The sequence below is a fragment of the Canis lupus genome, chromosome 17, assembly GCF_011100685.1.
Source record: "Canis lupus familiaris isolate Mischka breed German Shepherd chromosome 17, alternate assembly UU_Cfam_GSD_1.0, whole genome shotgun sequence".
NCBI classification, from domain to species: domain Eukaryota; kingdom Metazoa; phylum Chordata; class Mammalia; order Carnivora; family Canidae; genus Canis; species Canis lupus.
Window position 1 is genome coordinate 52,009,535 of NC_049238.1, and position 20,662 is coordinate 52,030,196.

The 20,662-nt window shown below is 49.2% G+C and overlaps 2 long non-coding RNA genes across 7 annotated transcripts in view; one reads left to right on the forward strand and one right to left on the reverse strand.

The window, feature by feature from the left end:
• Positions 1–4,174: 4,174 nt before the first annotated feature.
• On the reverse strand, positions 4,175–15,927 carry LOC111090671. Of its 4 annotated transcripts, none has more exons than XR_005372599.1 (4): positions 6,695–11,234; positions 5,817–6,602; positions 5,589–5,729; positions 4,175–4,234 (listed from the first exon to the last, which is right to left on the reverse strand). It is a non-coding gene; the product is annotated as an uncharacterized LOC111090671 (long non-coding RNA). The 4 variants fall into 4 exon arrangements; XR_005372600.1 differs by lacking the exons at positions 4,175–4,234; positions 6,695–11,234 and adding exons at positions 11,652–11,744; positions 13,682–15,927 and having other exon boundaries at positions 4,347–5,729; XR_005372601.1 differs by lacking the exon at positions 4,175–4,234 and having other exon boundaries at positions 4,344–5,729; positions 6,462–6,602; positions 6,695–11,233.
• The window catches only part of LOC111090673, a 42,373-nt gene continuing 35,576 nt past the window's right edge, over positions 13,866–20,662 (forward strand). The window contains exons 1-3 of one of the 3 annotated variants that reach the window (XR_005372597.1): positions 13,866–14,240; positions 15,655–15,784; positions 15,968–16,162. This is a non-coding gene — a long non-coding RNA (uncharacterized LOC111090673). The remainder of the gene's footprint in view (positions 14,241–15,654; positions 15,785–15,967; positions 16,163–20,662) is intronic. The other 2 variants (XR_005372596.1, XR_005372595.1) reach the window with 2 other exon arrangements.

Genomic DNA, 20,662 nt, shown 5'->3' on the forward strand with positions numbered 1-20,662 from the left:
TCTGTCCTGGAAGAATCTGGTTTGGATTTTTTTTTTTTTAAGATTTTATTTATTTATTCATGATAGACATAGGGGAAGAGAGAGGCAGAGACACAGGCAGAGGGAGAAGCAGGCTCCATACACCGGGAGCCCGACTGGGATTCGATCCCGGGTCTCCAGGACCGGGCCCCGGGCCAAAGGCAGGCGCCAAACCGCTGAGCCAGCCAGGGGTCCCCCGGTAAGGATTTTTAAAGTTCCTGCTTCTCCAGGGCTGAGCTTTCCTGTCCCAGAGGCTCTCGCCACAGGCCTTTGCCCAGCTCCTCATGGGGCCCCTCCCCCACTGGGTTCTTTTCTATCCCCCCCCCACCCTTTCCTACCTTGTTAGAAGCAAAAACTCTTCTCTGTAGCGTTCCAGCTCTTCTCTCTTTACATCTCAGGTTGAATTCATAGTTTTTCAGGATGGTTTGAAAGTAATCTAGGTAAGTTGGTGGGGCTGGGTGAACTGGGGACCCTACTTCCTCTGCTATCTTCTCTGACACCTCTCTATTCCCTTCTTTAATTCGTAATGAGTCTTCATTGGTGCTCTGAGGCAACAGGATCTGATGTTCCTCCTTAGTGACCAAAGGCTTCGTTCCTTAAGGTAAAGGGTGCCACACTAACTGCTTCATGCCTCTCCCACAGCAGGAGCTGATTGCTTTCTCCAAGTTGGCTCAGGAAAGGAAGCTTTCTCCAATCCCACCCTTGTGAGCACCTGATGCAGGGCCATAGAGAAAAACCTGTAAACAACTATTAACTACTCTATCTTTGACTCCAAGGAATTCTATACTCAAGCTATTGCACACTTGGCCATTCACTAAAAAGTTTAGCTGAATTTTGTTATCCACTTGTGTCACGATTAGTGTCTCTTTTTTCAAACTCTGTCATAAGTGATATGTTCTATCTCTACTTAGATTTCAGTCTAGTTGCTTGCCCTGCAAACTTTGTTTTCTTGATGGATTTAAGAAAAATCACGAACTTGTAGATTATTATCAAGCTTCTCTTACAGTTAGGGTCAAGGTGATACTCTTTTTTTTAGTTTTATAAATCCTAGTTGGAAACCAGAAATCAGTAATTTAAAAATAAACAAAAAATTTTGTGTATATGGTTACTTTTTCTTGTGTTTTGTGTTTTTTTAATTAAAAAAAATTGAGTCTTGGGATCCCTGGGTGGCACTGCTGTTTGGCGCCTGCCTTTGGCCCAGGGCAAGATCCTGGAGACCCGGGATCAAATCCCATGTCGGGCTCCCAGTGCATGGAGCCTGCTTCTCCCTCTGCCTGTGTCTCTGCCCCCCGCCCCCTCTCTGTGACTATCATAAATAAATAAAATTTTTAAAAAAATTGAGTCTTAAAATGAAGTTATTTTTATCCAGACATTTTCATTTGATTTTACAGGTCACTGGAAACACTACCTTTTCGTATGACCTCAATACTATTTCTGGAATTGAGACCTTCTGGTTCATTCAGATGACATGAAGCTAAGCTGCATTTTATGCAAGATGTTATTTACTTGTGCAGTCCACTGGGATGAAACTTAAGGTACAAGATATTTTGGAGAAATGTTACCATTGCCAAACCATAAAACTCAACTTTTGTCCTCCTAACCCAGGGTAAAATAGTCACAAATCCTAGGCTCATTTTTCTAGATCTCTGAGTTTTAACATTTCCTGAGTCTTGACTGGGTACTTTTCAGCATCCTATTGTTCACCAATCTCAGTAATACATTAGTGCCTGAAACTTTTTTTTTTTTTTAATTCCAGGTGGGTGTCCTTAAACAAAGTCTTGCTTTAACTTTGTTGGTTTTTCATTAATATTTGTATGGGTTTCAGATGACTTAGGTAGCATAAATTTGAGCCTCAGTCTTATTAGAGAGTCAGTTTGATATTTTGAATTTCCGGAAATTCTTCTTCCTTCACATAAATTAATGTCAAAGCATTTAGTTTTTCTCACCAGTCCCGTGTGCAACCTTACTTTTTAACTTTTTATTCTAATTCATATTATCACTGACATTGTAGCTTATGTCCGCCTTTACCCCCCACATCTTGTTTATGCTTAAGAGGTTTTTCTTCTGCTCCATCTTCTCACTTATAAAATGAAAGCCCCAAGTTCCCAGTTTTAGCAGATTCTCTCAGGACAGGCACCAGATTTACATTTACATTCTCACTTCTTTGAGTTAGTGCTTTAGATTCATGTTTGATCTCTATGGCATATTAATATATAAACATAGGCCAAATTTAAAAGGAATTTACAGTTAATATTCACGTAGCCACCATCTATATCCTACTAATTAACAATTTGTTAGACTTGTTTTGTCATATATCTAATCATTTCACCATCCATCAGACCTCTTATTTTTAATTTAAAACTTAATTGTTGACATTTCTATACTTGTGCCTTAAATATATTAGCATACATACTATTAAATAAGGTTCAATATTTGTTTATAGTTTTATTTTATTTTTAAGATTTTATTTATTTATTCATGAGAGACACAGAGAGAGAGGCAGAGACATAGGCAGAGGGACAAGCAGGCTCCATGAAGGGAGCCCAATGTGGGACTCGATCCCTGACTCCAGGATCACGCCCTGGGCCAAAGGCAGTTGCTCAACTGCTGAGCCACCCAGGCATCCCAACATTACACTTAATGGAGGAAAACTGAAAGTATTTCATCTGAGATCAAGAAAAGGCAAGGATGCTCACTCTCCCCATTCCTATTCAATACAGTACTGGTAGTCCTTACTAGGGCAAAGAAGACAAAGAAATAAAAGTAATCAAAATTAAAAAGGAGGAAGCAAAACTGTCACTATTTGCTGATGATGTGATCTTATTACACATAAAAATATCCCAAAGAGGGGTGCCTAGGTGGCTCAGTTGATTGAACCTCGGAATTTTGGTTCGGCTCAGGCATGATCTCTGGGTTCTGGGATAGAGCCCTGCATCTGGTTTCACACTTGGCAGGGAGTCTGCTTGAGGATTATTTCCCTTTGTCCCTCTCCTCACTCATGTGCACTTCTCTGTCTCCCTAAAATAAACAAGTCTTTTAAAAAAAATCCTAAAGAGTCATTAAAATACTATTGGAATTAATCAGTGATTTCAGTAAGGTGGTAGGATACAAAATCAGCATACAAAAATCAATCCTCTACACTAGTGATGAAGCTTTGAAAACTATCCCATTCACAATAGTCTCAAAAACAATGAAATACTTAAGAATAAATTTAACTGAGAAAGTGTAAGATCTATACAATGAAAGCTATAAGATTTTGATGAAAGAAATTAAAGACAACAAAAATAAATGGAAAGACATCCATGTTTGTAGATTGAAAAAATTAATATCATTAAAATGGCCACATTTGGATCTCTTTGGCCCAGGGCGCGATCCTGGAGACCCGGGATGGAATCCCACGTCGGGCTCCCGGTGCATGGAGCCTGCTTCTCCCTCTGCCTATGTCTCTGCCTCTCTCTCTCTCTCTCTCTCTCTCTCTGTGTGACTATCATAAATAAATTTAAAAAAAATTAAAAAATTAAAAAAATAAAAAAATAAAATGGCCACATTACCCAAAGCCATCTACAGATTCAATACAATCCCCATGAAAATCAAGGCTTTTTTTTTTTTTTTTTTTTTACAGAAATAAAGGAAACAATTTAAAAAATTTATATGGAACCACAAAAGACCCCGAATAGCCAAAGCAATCTTGAGTAAAAAGAACAAAGCTAGAGGTATCCCAGATTTCAAACTACCTCAAAGCCATAGTGATAAACATGAAAAGACACTGGCAAAAGATAAACACATTGACCAATGTAACACAACAGAAAGCTCAGAATTAAATCCCAGCATAAATGGTCAACTAATACTTGACCAAAGAGCCAAGGATACCCAATGGGGAAAAGGTAGTCTCTTCAACAATGGTTTTGGAAAAAATTGTGAAACACATGCAGAACAATGAAATTGGACCCCTATTTCACACCATTCACAAAAATTAACTGAAACCGGATCAGAGACTTAAACATAAAGTCTAATATCATAAAACTCCTGGAAGAGGACATAGTTTATTTATTTTTGATAGTCATAGAGAGAGAGAGAGAGAGAGAGGCAGAGGCATAGGCAGAGGGAGAAGCAGGCTCCATGCACCAAGAGTCCGACGTGGGATTCGATCCCGGGTCTCCAGGATCGCGCCCTGGGCCAAAGGCAGACGCCAAACCACTGCACCACCCAGGGATCCCTGGAAGAGAACATAGAAAAGAGGCTCATAGATATTGGTTTGGGTAATGTTTTTTTAAACATGATATTAAAAGTATAAATAACAAAAGTAAATATTAATAAATGGGACTACATCAAACTCAAAAGCCTCTGGACAGCAAAAATATATGTATAAAAATAAATAAAATAAAATAAATGGACAAAATAAAAAGACAACCCAAGAATGGTAGAAAAATTTTGCATACCATATATTGAATAAATGGTTAATATCCAAAATATAGAAAGAACTCAGTCATCTTAATAAAAATTAAACAATTTAATTTAAAAATGAGCTAAAAGAACCCCTTCTAAATAGACATTTTTCCAGAGAAAAGATTTTCCAGAGAAGATATAGGGATGGTCAACAGACACATGAAAAGATGTTCATTGTTAATTATCAGAAAAATGCAAATCAAAGCCACAGTGAGATATTACTTCAAATGTGTCAGAATGGTTACCATCAAGAAGATAAGAGACAACAGTGCTGATGAGGATATGATAAGAAGGGAAACCTTACACATTGTTAGTACGAATGCAAATTGGTCCACCACCATGGAAAACAATACTATGGAGGTTCCTCAAAGAATTAAAAATAGATCTACTATACTAAGCAATAATTCCACTTCATGATATATACCCAATGGAAATGAAAACGGGATTTTGAGAATGTATAAGCACTCCCATGCTTATTGTACCATTATTCAGAATAGCTAATATATAGAAATAATCTAAATGTTCATTAATGGTACACATATACAATGGAATATAGTTCAGCCATGAAAAAGGAGGCTACCCTTCCATTTGTGACAACACCGGTAGACTTTGAACACATATGCTAAGCGAGGGAAGCAAGACAGAATAATACAAGTACTGAATTATATCATTTATATATGGGGAAAAAAAGGTTAAATCTGTAAAAAACAAACAAACAGAGAGTAAAATGCCAGCTACTTCACACTGAAAGAGATTTCCTGGCCTGCAGCTTTCAAACACCTATGACTGTAGTGAGTTAGACAGTCTCTCAAAAGTTGGTGTGGGGGTGCAGTGACAGGGCAACATACTAAACACTGAGGAACTAGCATTCCTTGAATGAAACTTTCAGCTAGCCTCACCCACATGGGAGGTAGGACCTGGCTCCACATTAGGCTGGAGGCCCAATAAAACTCACAGTCCTGAACCCTGGCACCAAGGGTCCCATGAGGGCAGCTTTCCACTGGCCTCTCCAGTAAGGGCTTGAAAAGCCATACCTCAGGAAGTTTGTAGGGGCCTTGGAAGGCACTGTCAACCTCTAGGGGACATAGGCCTTCCTGGAGAGCCCCTTGTCACTAGCTTCTCACCTCAAGGAGTTGGAATATGGTCTCAGCAGTGGTGGTGGCACCAAGAGAAGCAGGCTACTTTCCATGAGGACAAAGCTCTCCATCACTAAAATCACCACTAGGCCTTTCTCAGAGTCCTTTGAGACATTGCCTACCTAGCAGCTGTGGGGGTGCAATGGAAATGAGCTGGCCTGAGTTTTGAGGCTCAGGCATTCCAGAAGGCTAGCCTGGAATGAAGGGAGTTCAAACCTGTCTCCCCAAAAGCACTGTAGGGCCTTTGGGACACTACAGTTCCTTGAGTGCAGCTCTCCCATGGCCCCTTGTGAGTGGAAAGTCAAACATCTTGCCAAGAGCAGAGGAATCCAGGTAGTGCAAGGCTGTGGGCTTCAGTCTCAGAACCCAACTCTCCCTGATGGAACATTTCAATGAGCCCTCACAGCTGAGGGTTTTTACAGCTAGCTCCAGCCTTGGTGGTGGAGGGCCAGTGGAGAGGCCAGGTACTATTCACTGAAAAAAGCAGTTTTCCTGGCCTTCAGCTTACAAGGAGAATGTCACCGGGTGAGTTAGCCCACCTTCTCCACAGTTGTTGTGGAGGTGAAAAGACCATGCAACCTACTGAATTCTGAGGAACTAGCATTCCGTGAATGAAACTTTCAGCTAAGCATCTCCCAAGTGGGAGGTATTCCTTGGCTCCACCTTAGGCTGGAGACACAAAGGAACTCGGTTCCCTAAACCCTGGGCCGATGGGTCACATGAGGGTAGGTTTCCACTGGCCTCTCCAGTAAGGGCTTGAGAAGCTAGAACCTCAGCAAGTTTGGAGGGGCCCTGGAAGTCCCTATCCACCTCTAGGGGACATAGGCCTCCCTGGAGTGGACCTTGCGACTAGCCTCTCACCTCAGGGAGTTGGAACATGGGTCTCATCAGTGTTGGCGGCACCAAGGGTAAGTAGGCTACTTTCCTTTGTGGACATATTTTCCCTAAGCTCACCACAGTAGGGTTCTTCCAGAGGCCTGTGAGACCTTGCCTCCCCAGCAGCTATGGGGCACAATGGAAACGAACTGCCCTGAGTCTGAGGCTCAGACCTTCCCAGAAGGCTAGCTTCTCAATAAAGGTAGTTCAACCATTACCCTGGAAGGTGTGGAGCACATTCAAAAAGCGCTGGCAGGCCTCTGAGAAACCACAGTTCCTTGAGTGCAGCTCTCCACTGGCCCCTTCCATGAGGAAAGTTGAACTTTTCAGCCCACCTGGTGAGCCTGGGCAGTGCCAAGGTTGTGGGCTTCAGTCTGAGAACCAATCTCTCCCTGAGGGAATATAAACAGCCCTCACAGCTGAGGGAGTTCAGCAGCTAGCTCCACCCTTGGTGGTGGAGGGCAAGTGGAGAGGCCAGGTACTTTTTACTGAGAAAGTATCTTTCCTGGCCTTCTGCCTACAGTGAGTCTGTCACCGGGGTGAGTTAGCACACACTCTCCACAGTTGTGGTGGATGTGAAAAGACCGTGTGATCTAATAAACGCTGAGGAACTAGCATTCCTTGAATGAAACTTTCACCTAGCCTCTCCCAGGTGGGAGGTATGCCCTGGCTCCTCCTTAGGATGTAGACCCAAAGGAACTTGCTGTCCTGAACCTTGGGTCCCAGGGTCCCATGGGGGCAGTTTTTGACTGGTCTCTCCAGGAGGGGCTTCAGAAGCCAGCTCCTCAGGAAGTGTGGAGGGGCCTTGGAAAGCCCTGTTTACCTCTAGGGGACATAGGCCTACGTGCACCTTGCGACTAGCTTTTCACCTCAGGGAGTTGGAACATGGGCAGCAGCAGTGGTGGCAGTGCCAAGAAAAACCAGGCTACATTCCTCTGAGGAAAAAGCTCTTCCTGACTAAGCTTACCAACAGACATCTCAGAGGTGTCTGAGACCCTGCCTAACCAGCAGCTGTGAGGTCACAATGGAAATGAGCTGGCCTAAGTTCTGAAGCTCAGGCCTTCCAGAAGGCTAGCTTCTCAATGAAGGGAGTTCAAATGTGTCTCCCCAGAAGTTTTGGAGGGACGGTACAGAAGTGCTGTAGGACCCATGGGACACCACAGTTCCTGGAGTGCAGCTCTCCACTAGTCACATCTGTTTGGAAAGTCAAACATCTTAGCCCAGCAGCCAAGCCTGGGCAGTGGCAAGGCTGTTGGGTTAGTCTGAGATCCAGCCTGCCCTGATGGAACCTTTCGAGACCTCACAGCTGAGGGATGTTAGCAACTAGCTCCAGCCCTGTTGGTGGAGGGAAAGTGGATATGCCGGGTACTTTTCACTGAGAAAGCTGCTTTCCTGGCCTTTAGCTTACAAGGAGTCTGACACCTGGGGTGAGTTAGCACATCCTCTCCACAGTTGTTATGGAGGTGAAAAGGCCACATGACCTACTGAACACTGAGGAACTAGCGTTCCTTGAGTGAAACAATCAGCTAATACCTTCCATGTGGGAAGTATGCCCTGGCTCCACCTTAGGCTGGAGACCCAATGGAACTCACTGTCCTGAACCCTGGGCCTAAGGGTCCCTAGAAGGTAGCTTTTCACTGCTTGATGTGCTTGAGAAGCCAGCTCCTCAGGAAGTTTGGAGGGGCTTTGGAAGGCCCTGTTCACCTCTAGAGGGCATAGGTCTTCCTGGAGTGCCCCTTACGACTAGCTTCTCAGGGCACTCCTGAGAAGGAGTGTTAGAACATGGGTCTCAGCAGTTGTGGCAACACCAAGTGAAAGCAGGCTACACCCATGTGAAGACAAAGCTCTCCCTGACTAAGCTCACTACTAGGCCTCTCTCAGAGGCCTCTGAGACCCTTCCTACCCGGCAGCTGTGGAGGAGCAGTGGAAATGATCGGGCTTGAGTCTGAGGCTCAGACCTTACCAGAATGCTAGCTTCTCATGGTGGGAGTTCAAAGGTGTCTCCCTAGAATATTTGGAGAGGCAGTACAAAAGCGCCATAAGGCCTCTGGGACACCACAGTTCCTTGAGTGCAGCTCTCCATTGGCCCCTTCCATGAGGAAAATTTAATCTTACCCCAGCAGACGAGTCTGTGCGGTACAAGTCTGTGGGCTTTCCTCTGAGAACCAAGCCCTCCCTTCTGTGAGGAAAGCTTAACCTCTTACCCCAACAGACAAGTCTGTACAGTACAAGGCTATGGGCTTTCGTCTGAGAACGAATCCCTCCCTGATGGAACCTTTCAACGAGCCCTCACAGCTGGGGGAGTTTAGCAGCTAGCTCCAGCCTTGGTGGTGGAGGACCAGTGGAGAGGCCAGGTACTTTTCACTGAGAAAGCAGCTTTACCTGGCCTTCTGCTTACAAGGAGTCTGACACCGGGGTGAGTTAGCACACCCTGTCCACATTTGTTTTACAGATGAAAGACCATAGAACCTACTGAATGCTGAGAAACTAGTGTTCCTTGAATGAAACTTTCAGCTACTCCTCCCAGGTCAGAGGTATGCACTGGCTGCACCTTAGGCTGGAGACCCAATGGAACTCGCTGTCATGAACCTGGGCCCAAGAGTCCCTGTGGGCAGCATTCCACTGGCCTCACAAGGAATGGCTTTGGAAGCCAGCTCCTCAGGAATTTTGGAGGAGTTTCGAAGGCCCTTTCACCTCTAGGTGACATAGGCCTTCCTGGAGGGCCCCTTGCAACTAGCTTCTCACCTCAGGGAGTTGGAAGGTGGGTATTAGCAGTGGTGGTGGTGCCAAGTGAAAGCAGGCTACATTCCTCTGAGGGCAAAGCTCTCCCTGCCTAAGCTCACCACTAGGCTTCTCTCAGAGGCCTGTGAGAATCTACCTACCCAGCAGCTGTAGGGCCCAATGGAAATGAGCTGGCCTGAGTTCTGAAGCTCCGGCCTTCCAGAAGGCTAGCTTCTCAATGATGGAAGTTCAAACCTGTCTCCCCAGAAGGTTTGGAGTGTGGTCCAAAGAGCTGTAGGTTCTCTGGGACACCACAGTTCCTTGAGTGCAGCTCTCCCCTGGCCCATTGTGTGAGGTAAGTCAACCCTCCCAGCCCAGCAGATGAGCCTGGGCAGTGGCAAGTCTGGGATTCAGTCTGAGAACCAGGCCCTCCCTTAGGTCACATTTCCATATGCCCTCACAGCTGAGGGAGTTTAGCTAGCTCCAGCCTAATGGTGGAGGGCTAGTGGAGAGGTCAGGTAATTTTTACTGAGAAAGCAATTCTCCTGACCTTCTGCTTACTAGAATTCCACAGATCCTTGAATGCAGGTTTTCACTAACTTCTTCAAAAAGAAGATAGACCACTCTCCCCCCAGCCTATGTGCAGTGGAAAGGTGGTCCGCTTCACTTTGTAAGATAGGCCTACCCAGAGTTACCCTTCAATGAGCCCTCACATCTGAGGGATGTTAGCAGCTAACTCCACTCGTTGGTGTGTTGGTGTGTTGGCGCAGTGGAAAGGCCAGGTACTTAACACTAGAAAGAAGCTTTCCTGGCCTGCAGTTTGCAACTAGTCTATCATCAGAGTGAGTTAGAACAACCCTCAACAGTTGATGTGGTGGTGAAATGACAACGAGACATAGTGTACTCTGAGAAACACGTGTTCTACGAGGGAAACTTTCAGCTAGCCTCTGAAATGTAAGTGGCAGGCCCTAGCTCAACAATAGGCTGGCGGTCCAATGGACCTCCCTGTGCTGGACCCTAAGCAGAAGCTTACCTTAAGGTCAGCTATCCACTGGTCTGTCAATGAAGGGCTTTAGAACCTAGCTCCTCAGTCAGTTTGGGGGGGCCCTGTAAGGTGCTGTACACTTTTAGAGGACATTGGCCTTCCTGAAATGTCCCTCTGACAAGCTTCTCACATCAGGGAGTTTAAATCATATGTCTCAGCAGTGGTGGCAGTGCAAAGGGAAAGCGGTCTACTTATCGCTGAGGACAAAGCTTTCTCTGAGGGAAGCTCTGCATTAGATCTCTCACATAGGCAATTTAGACCTTACCTTCCTAGCAGCTGTGGAGACGAATTGGAAATGACCTGGCATTAATTCTGTGACTCAGGCCTTCCTAGCCGGCTAGCCTCTACATCAAGGGAGTTTAAACCTATATCTACAGCAGTTTTGGAGACCTGGTAAATATCTGCTATAGGGCCTCTGGGAAGCCACAGATCCTTGCATGTAGGTTTCCACTAGCCTCTTTAAATAGTAAGTAGACCCCCTCTTGAAAGGTTGCTTTCGGGCAGTAGGTAGGTGGTCTGCTTCCCTTTGAAGCTAAGCCTTCCCAGACATACCCTTCAATGAGCACTCACACCTGAGGGAACCTAGAAGCTGGTCCCATACAATGGTGTGGCGGTACAGTGGAAAGCCAGGTGTTTAACAGTGTGGAAGATTGTTCCCTGGCCTGCAGCCTGCAACTAGCCTACTACCTGAGTGGTTAGAACCTCTCTCAAAGGTTGGTGTGGAGGTGCAGTGACAAGGTGAGATAGCATACACTGTGACACAAGCATTCTACAAAGGAAATTTCAGCTAGTCTCTGCCTGAGGCGGGGGGCGGGGGGTTAGCTATTGCTCAAAAATAACCAGGCAGGCCCAGTGGAAGTAGATGTTCGGGACCTAGGGCACAGGCACTCCAGGAACGCCCATGTCGCTGAGAGGTTTTCAGGGCCTCTGAAATCCTTCAAAACTTCTTGAGCTGATTCTCCAGCCTCTCATAGAGAAGTCAGTAGAAAGACGATATAGGGATCCCTGGGTGGCGCAGCGGTTTGGCGCCTGCCTTTGGCCCAGGGCGCAATCCTGGAGACCCCGGATAGAATCCCACGTCAGGCTCCGGGTGCATGGAGCCTGCTTCTCCCTCTGCCTATGTCTCTGCCTCTCTCTCTCTCTCTATGTGACTATCATAAATAAAAAAAATTTTTTTTTAATTAAAAAAAAAAAAAAAGACGATATAACGATATAACGGGACCCTTAGGCCCAGGGTTGAGGACAGCCAATTCCATTGGGTCTCCACTAAGGTGGAGCAAGGAAATTCCTCCCACCAGGGAGGGGCAGGCTGAAAGGTTCATTCAAGAAAGGCTAAGTCCAAAGCCTTCAGTAGGTCACTGTGCTCTCTTCACCTCCACAGCAACTGTGGAGAAGGTGTGTTCACTCACCCCAGTGACAGACTCGCTTCAGCAGAAGGCCAGGAAGGCTGCTCACCCCAGAGCCAAGGGTGCCAGGACATCGAGTTCCTTTGGGTCTCCAACCTAAGGTAGAGATAGGGAATTCTTTCCACCTGGGACGACGGGCTGGCTGAAAGCTGCATTCAAGGAATGCTAGTTCCTCAGCACTCAGAACGTGGCAAGGTTTTCTCACCTCCACGATAAGCTAACCGTGGAGAGTGTGCGCTAAGGCTCCGTGTAAGCAGAAGGTCGGGAAAGCTGATTTCTCAGTGAAAAGCGCCTGGCGTCTCCGATGGCCCTGCACCAGCAAGGAGGGAGCTAGCTGCTCACCTCCCTCAGCGCCCGCCCCACGGCTCCTTGAAAGGCCCATCAGGGAGGGTTGGTTCTCAGACTAGGCACAGACTTGCACCGCCCAGACTCATCTCCTGGGGGGGATGTTCGGGAGGGGCCAGTGCAGAGCTGCCCTCAAGGAACTGTGGTATTCCAGAGGCCCTCTAGTGCTTTGGGACCGCACTCCAAACCTTCCGGGCAGACACATTCGAACACCGTTCCCTTCCCTTCGTTGAGAAGCTAGCCTTCCGGGAAGGCCTGAGACTGCGAACTCAGGCCAGCTCATTTCCATTGCTCCCCCACTACTGCTGGGTAGGCAGGGTCTCAGAGGCCTAGTAGGGAGCCTAGGCAGGGAGAGCTTTGTCCACAGAGGAATGTAGCGTGCTTTCACTTGACGCTGCCCCCACCGAGGAGACCCATGTTCCAACACCCCGAGGTGAGAAGCGAGTCGCAAGGGGCGCTTGAGGAAGGTCTGTGTCACCTAGAGGTGAACAAAGCCTTCCAAGGCCCCTGCAAACTTGCTGAGGTGTGGGCATCTCAAGCCATTCCTTGAGACACCAGTGGAAAGCTGCCCCCGTGGGACCCTTGGCCCTTGGTTCAGGTCAGCGAGTTCCATTTTGTCTCCAGCCTGAAGGTGGAGCCAGGGCATACCTCCCACCTGGAAGGGGCTGGCAGAAAGTCTCAACTGGGGAGCGGGGAGCGCTACTTCCTCAGCCTTCAGTAGGTTGCATGGTCTGTTCGCTGCCCCCACACCAACTGCGGAGCGGGTGTGCCAAGCAGCCCCTGTGACAGGCTCATAGTAAAGGAAAGGCCAGGAAGGCAGCTTTCTCAGTGACAAGTCCCTGGCCTCTCCAATGGCCCTCCACCACCAAGGAGGGAGCTAGCTGCTCACCTCCCTCAGCTCTGAGGGCTCCTTGAAAGGTTGCATCAGGGAGGGCTCCATGCCCAGACTGAAGCCCACAGCCTTGCCACTGCCCATGCTTGTCTGCTGGGCCGAGAGGTTGGAGGTGAGAGGTTTCCACTCAGAGGGGGCACTCCCTTCTACTGCAGAGGTACACTCAAGAAACTGTGCTGTCCCAGAGGCCTTGCAGGGTTTTGGGATCGCCCCTCCACAACTTGTGGGGAAACCTGGTTGAACTCCGATCACTGAGAAGCTTGACTTGGGGGAAGGCCTGAGCCTCAGAACTCAGGCCACCTCATTTCCATTGTGCCCTCACAGCGGCTAGAGGGGCGGGGTCTGATAGGTTTTTTGGGAGAAGCCTAGTGGTTGAGTTAGGGAGCAGCTTTGTCCTCAGAGCAAAGTAACCTGCTTTCCCTTGGCGCCGCCCAAACTGCTGAGATACATATGGAACTCTCTGAGGTGAGAAATTAGTGGCAAGGGTCACTCCAGGAAGGCCTACGTCCCCTAGATGTGGACAGCGCCTTCCAGGGACCCTCTCAACTTCCTGAGCTGACTTCTCCAGCCCTTCCAGAAGAGGCCAGTGGAAAGCTGCTCAGGACAGTGTCATTGAGTCTCTGGCCTAAGGTGCAGCCGGGACAGTCCTCCCACCAGGGAGGGGCAGGCTGAAAGGTTCATTCAAGGAAGGCTAAGTCCAAAGCCTTCGGTAGGTCCCTGTGGTCTCTTCACCTCCACAGCAACTGTGGAGAAAGTGTGCTCACTCACCCCAGTGACAGAAGGTGTGCTCACTCACCCCAGTGACAGACTCGCTTCAGCAGAAGGCCAGGAAGGCTGCTCTCTCTCTGAAAAGTCCCTGGCCTCTCTACTGGCCCTCCACGCCCAGGCTGGAGCCAGCTGCTGCTAAACTCCCCTCAGCTGGAGGGCAGGTTGAAAGGTCCATCGGGGACGGCTTGCTTCTCAGATGAAGCCCTGCCTCGCCACTGCCCAGGCTGGTCTGCTGGGGCGAGCCAGAGGTTTGACTTTCCTCTCGGAGAGCTGCACCCAAGGAACTTGGTGTCCCAGCGGCCTTCAAGCGCATTTGGGCCAACGCTGCAGACACTTCTGGGGAGGCCAGTTGAGCCCTGTCTATTTATTGAGAAGCTGGCCTTTGGGAGGGCCTGAGCCACAGAACACAGTCCAGCTCATTTCACTTCCATTGTGACCTCACAGCTGCCGGGGAGGCTGGGCCTCACAGGCCTCTGGGAGGGGCCTAGTGATGAACTTAGTCTGCGAGAGCTTTGTCCTCAGAGGAAAGGAGCCCGCGTTCCCTTAGCACTGCCACCAAGCTGAGACACATGTTCCAACTCCCTGAGGTGAGAAGCTAGTCCCAAGGGGTCCTCCAGGAAGGCCTCTGTCACCCAGAGGTGAAAGGGCCTTCCAAGGCCACTCTAAACTTCCCGAGGAGCTGTCTTGTCTAGGCTCTCCTTGAGAGGCCAGTGGGATGCTGCCTCCATGGGACTCTTGGCCCAGGGTTCAGGACATCAAATTCCACTTGATGGGCTTCCACGCCTCCCACCTGGGAGGGTCTAGCTGAAAGGTTCATTCAAGGAATGCAAGTTCCTCAGTGTTCAGGGTGTCACGTGGTCTTTTCACCTCCACCACAACTGTGGAGAGGGTGGGCTAACTCACTCCGGTGACAGACTCGTGGTCAGCAGAACACCAGGAAAGCTGCTTTCTCAGTGAAGACTCCCTGGCCTCTCCACTGGCCGTCCACCACCAGGCTTCAGCTAGCTGCCAACCTCCCTCAGCTGTGAGGGCAGGTTGACTGGTGACCTGAGGGAGGCCCGCTTTCTCAGACTGAAGCCCTGCCTTGCCACTGCCCGGGCTTTCACCCTGGGCTGAGATGTTAGACTTCCCTCATGAAGGGGCCAGTGGGGAGCTGCACTCAAGGAACTGTGGTGTGTCCCAAAGGACTTGCAACACTTTTAGACCACACTGCAAACCTTCTGGGGAGAAAGGCCTGAACTCCCTTTACCGAGGATCTAGTCTTCTGGGAATGCCTTAGCCTCAGAACTCAGGCCAGCTCCTTTCCTTTGTGCCACTACAGCTGCCGGGGAGCCAGGGTCTCCCAGGCCTCGAGGCCTGGTGGTGAGCTTAGTCAGGGAGCACTTTGTCCTCAGAGGAAAGCAGCCTGCTTCTCCTTGGCATCACCACCACTGCTGATAACCATGCTCCAGCTCCCCGGGGTGAGAGTATCTTGTAGCAGGGTTCAGTGTCTGAAAGCGTGTGTCCCCGAGAGGTGGACAGGGTCTCCCAGGACCCTCCCCACCTTCTGAGGAGGAAGCTTTTCAAGGCATTCCTGGAGAGGACAGTGGAAAGCTGCCCTCGTTGGACCCTTGGGCCCAGGCTTCTTCAGGGTAGCCAGTTCCATTGGGTCTCCGGCCTCAGGTGAGGCCACGTCATACCTTCCACCTCAACAGTCTAGCTGACCGTTTCCTTCAAGGAATGCTAGTCCCTTGGTGTTCAGTGAGTTGCTTGGTCTCTTCAGATCCACAAGGAGTGTGGAGAGGGTGTGCTAACTCACCCCGGTGTCAGACTCATTTAATGATAAGGCCAGGAGAGCGGCTTTCCTGGTGAAAAGTACCTGGCCTCCCTACTGGCCCTTCGCCACCAAGCCTGGGGCTACCTCCTCAACTCCCTCAGCTGTGAGGGCTCACTGAAGTGGTCCCTAAGGGAGGGCGAGGGCCTGGTTCTCAGACTGAAACCTGCTGGTTCGCCACTACCCAGGATCGTCTACTGGGCTGATCTGTTCAACTTGCCTCATGGAAGGGACCAGTGGAGTGCTGCACTTAACGAACTATGGTGTCCCAGAGGCCCTCCAGTGCTGTTGGACTGCACTCTGAACCTCTCGAGACAGGTTTGAACCCCCTTCATTGAGAAGCTCGTCTTCTGGCAAAGCTGAGCTTCACAGACTCAGTCCAGCTCCTTTCCATTGCACCCCCCACAGCTGCAGGGTAGGCAGGGTCTCTTCCAGGTCTTTGGGGGGGCCTAAGCCACAGAACACAGTCCAGCTCATTTCACTTCCATTGTGACCTCACAGCTGCCGGGGAGGCTGGGCCTCACAGGCCTCTGGGAGGGGCCTAGTGGTGAACTTAGTCTGCGAGAGCTTTGTCCTCAGAGGAAAGGAGCCCGCGTTCCCTTGGCACTGCCACCAAGCTGAGACACATGTTCCAACTCCCTGAGGTGAGAAGCTAGTCCCAAGGGGCCCTCCAGGAAGGTGACATATCACCCAGAGGTGAGAGGGCCTTCCAAGGCCACTCCAAACTTCCCGAGGAGCTGTCTTGTCTAGGCTTTCCTGTATCGACCAATGTAAAATTCCCTTCTGGCCCCTTGGGCCCCGGAGTTCAGGACAGCGAGTGCATTGGATCTCCAGCCTCCGGTGGAGCCAGGGCATACCTCCCACTTGGATGGACTAAATGAAAGTTTTATTTGAGGAATGTTCTTCAGTAGGTTTCATAGTCCTTCTCCCCCCACCCCCACCCCACACCAACTGTGGAGAGGGTTTGCTAACTCACCCCGGTGACAGACTTATTGTAAGCTGAAGGCCAGGAAAGTTGCTTTCTCATTGAATAGTACCTGTCCTGTCCAATGGCCCTCCACCACCAAGGCTGGAGGTATCTTCTAACCTCTCTCAGCTCTGAGGGCTTGTTGAAAGGAAACGTCTTGGAGGGCCTGGTTCTTAGAATTAAGCCCACAGACTTGCCCCTGACCAGACTTGTCTGCTGGGCTGATAGGTTTGATTTTCCTCATGGAATGGGCCAGTGGATAGCTGCGCTCAAGGAACTGTGGTGTCCCAGACACCCTCCAGCGCTCATGGACTGCTGCTCTAAACCTTCTGGAGAGATCGGTTGAATTCCTTTCATTGGGACGTTTGCCTTCTGGGAAGGCCTTAGCCTCAGAACTCAGGCAAGCTCATTTCCACTGGGGCCTCACAGTTGCTAGGTAGTCAGGGTCTTACAGGGCTCTGAGAGAGGCGTAGTAGTGAGCTTAGCCTGGGAGAGCTGATGTGAGGAAGGGGGTTAAATTAGCCATTCACGACATCAATCCAGTTCCAGGACATCCTTACAGTTCTCTGGTGGGGGGGTGGGGGGGGGGCGGTTTGCACTGGAAAAGAGGTAAATGTTGATCCTGAATTTGTCCAGGATATTAAGGGGAAAAGGAAAGCTATGCGCAGAACTTCCTTCGGCATGTACAAAAGTTTTTTTCTTTTTCCTTTTGTTTTGTTTTTCTAGTTCAGGTATTATAGGGCACCTGGCTGGCTACTTGGGACTCTTGCTTGTGGGAAGTCGTGAGTTCCAGCCAGCACCATGTCTGTTGGATGAGTGTAGTAATCTCTTGAAACTAAAAAGCTTTTGGATGCCTGGTGGCTTGGTGGTTGGGTTGAGGCTGTCCCTTTAGAATGAGGCATAATTCCAGAGTGTGGGGTTGAGTCCAGATTGGGGTCCCCGCAGGAAGTCTGCTTATCCCTCTGTCTATGTCTCTGTCCCCTCCCCTGTGTTTCTCATAAGGGAATTTTAAAAAATCTTAAAAATCAATCAATCACAATAAAAAGCTTTGAAAAAGAAACAAACAAAAGGGACTACAGAGGACAAAGAGAACCAGTAACTATCAAAGATACATACATGTGAGCATTAAGCAGTCATAGGAAAACATAACGGTGGCAGAGGATTGGACGCTGGAGGTGACAAAGCAGCATCCTGTCTAGGTGCTAGGGCACTTTTTTTTTTTTTTTTAAGATTTTATTTATTCATGAGAGACACACAGAGAGAGGCAGAGACACAGGCAGAGGGAGAAGAAATCTCCTTGCAGGGAGCCCAATGTGGGACTTGATCCCGGGACTCCAGGACCACGCTAGGACCCTTTAACGTTTTCTGGGACCAGTAGGGACCTTTCAAAAACTTCACCCTCAGATCCAGACAAGAGAGGACACAAGCCCCTCCAGCAAGAATTCCTCTCATCAAAGGTAACTCTTATCATGTTAAGCATCACCAATTGACCATGGGCTTTTAGGGTTTCATTAAGGAGCCTCTCTCTCGGCCTTCTTCTCACCTGTATGAATCTCTGATCCCACTTCACAACATCCACCCACCCCAGCATGAAAACTGTTCCCTGGACATCCTACATCCTGAGCACTATGAAAGCTACTGAAGAGACAAGGACAAGCGAGAAATCAAGCAAGTCACGTGACTTGGGAGGCTGGAAGTCTGGCAGGTTAAAAGCATTGACCCAACAACAGAAAAGTGAAAAGAAGGGTTTTCTTTCAAGGGAATCCTTCCTCAAAAAAAAAAAAAAAAAAAGCGGGGGGGGGGGGGGGGGGGGGGGTGGCGGGAATCCTTCCTCAGTTGGCTAAACTACTTGCATTCCTGGTATTTCCTCCACCCGGAGGGCAGATGAGCTGAAGGCTGCTCAGCGGTGTTTCTTAAGGACACGTATTGCTGAGGACCTGGCTGTGGCTTGGTCGGTCGGAGGAGCCTGTGCCTCCACGCAGGATTGGCGCCCATCCCAAGGGCCAGCGCTGCGTCAGATGGGTGTAGAGATGACCTCGACAAGCTAGACAGGCCGAGGATTTAGAGGGGCTCCGGCCCTCCACTTTCACCTCCTCTGGGTCCCCGAGGACTGATCCGTGGGAGTGGGATCGCTGGATCTGCCAGTAAGAGCGTGCTTAGCTCCTATCCAGGGCCTTTCTGCAGATGGTGGCTGAGAGCAGGGCAGCACCCAGAGGGGAGCGAGTGAGGCCACGAAGGAGGTCACATCCAAAGACTCTGGAAAGGGGCAGCTCGGGTGGCTCAGCAGTTTAGCGCCGCCTTCAGCCCAGGGTGTGATCCTGGAGACCCGGGATCAAGGCCCATGTGGGGCTCTCTGCATGGAGCCCACTTCTCCCTCTGCCTGTGTCTCTGCCAATCTCTCTCTCTGTGTCTCTCATGAATAAATAAATAAAACCTTAAAAAAAAAAAGACGCTGGAAAGGATGGCCTCCTGGAAAGGATGGCCTCCAGCCTCCGGAGGCACCACCTTGACCTCCACCCCCTCAGCATCTGGGGCCTCCCAGCGGAGGACCTTGACCTCAGCTTCACTGGCACAGCCCTCCTGAACAAACACAGACCCAGGAGTGGCAAACCCTAAGTGCTTGTCTATTGGGTTGAACAAGGAGAAGAGATTGTGGAAGAGTAACTCAACCATGTGGGGGGGCTAAAAGAACATAAGAATTTTTCTTTTTCTTTTTTTTTTAATAACAAGATCTGTTTGTCCGGAATTCTCATTCTCATGCTCAACTTCCTGTCCTTGAAGATAAGAATGTCATTCACTTCCCTCCTGGTACACCCCTCCGAGGCACCTTCCAGGGGCATAGGAGGGGGTGTGCTTCTAGGAGGGAAAGGAGGGGTCAGCACACCCTCCTTCCACCTGCTGGGGGGGGGGCGTGTTTTGTGTGTTTCTTTGCTGTTGCGGCTACTTTTTAAAAGTGTCTATAGTTCAAAAAAGTATTCTGGTTTCCTTTATATCCGTCTTATCTCAGATTTGACTTTTGACAGGGGGAGGGAGGGCGGGCCACAGTTCTGCCACAGTGGAGAAGGATAAGACAGGTGCAGACCTGGGCATATCTTTTCTCTTGTGGGGGTGAGCAAAGGATTTGGATTCAGCTCTTGCAGGATGGGTTCTAATTTTCCCGTGAACAATCAGGCAAAATATCAGGTGAACAGAGGGCGAGCAAAGGTTAGAGGCACATGGACAAGATTGGCTATCGATGCTGGAGTTTCCAGAGCAACGATTTCATCAGAGGCAAGTGAATGTCAAAGATTTCTGGGGACCATGTTTATGGATGCCTTGGCAGGTAGGTCCTTTCAAATGGACAGTGCTACCATCCGGTCACTTTAGCATATTGTCTCCAGCTCCTGTGAACAGTGTGGTCATGCAGTTATAATATGGGCCTAATGGGGAGGTGGAATTGTGCCAGAGAAAGGGAGACAGCATCAAGTCATTGAGCCTAAAGCATGTCTAAGACAGTGACTGTACAGTAGGTTGAGGCAGAATAGATTTTTGTTTTGTTGGTTGGGTATCTGTGGCAATGGGGTGGATATGGGTGGCTGTTGTTTGTTTTCTGGATGAGGTGAAAGAACTCTTCAAGGGAAGTATTTGCACAAGGGGTCTGGTGGGATAGGTGGGTGTGGGTCAGTCCATTCACGGAGAAAACAGGAGAATGAGGCTTTTTAAGAACTAGGCAATGGGAGGAGTTTAGCTTTGCTCATAGCAGCAACTGGCAACTCAGCAGAAACAACAGAACATTCCCGGAATGAATGGAGTTGCAGGAGCCAGCCTGAGCATGCCCCCCCCCCCACCCTCAGGGCATGAATACACCTGGCCTTCCTTTCCCAATCCTCTGGAGGGTAGGGGGGTTGTGGGGGTGGCTGGAGGCTGAAGGGAGGTTCAGGGTAATTTATTCCAATGGGCCTCATTCAATCCTTTCATTCAAATGCACAAGGTTGTCTGTTAAAGTCAGGGACTGGGACTTCTCTCCATTGAATGGCTTTCTTCAACTCCCCCAACCATCAAGCTTCAGCTTCCAAACTTCTTCCAAACTTGGGGGGGGGGGGGGGGGGGGGGGAGGAGAGGGGAAGTGAGGGAAAGGGAAGGGGAAAGGAAGGGGAAAGAGGATGTCTGAAGAACTCCCTTGTCTGGGGGCCAAAAGAGTCCCCTCCTGGTTTCCTAACCCAGGAAACCCCAATAAAGCCTTTGGAAAT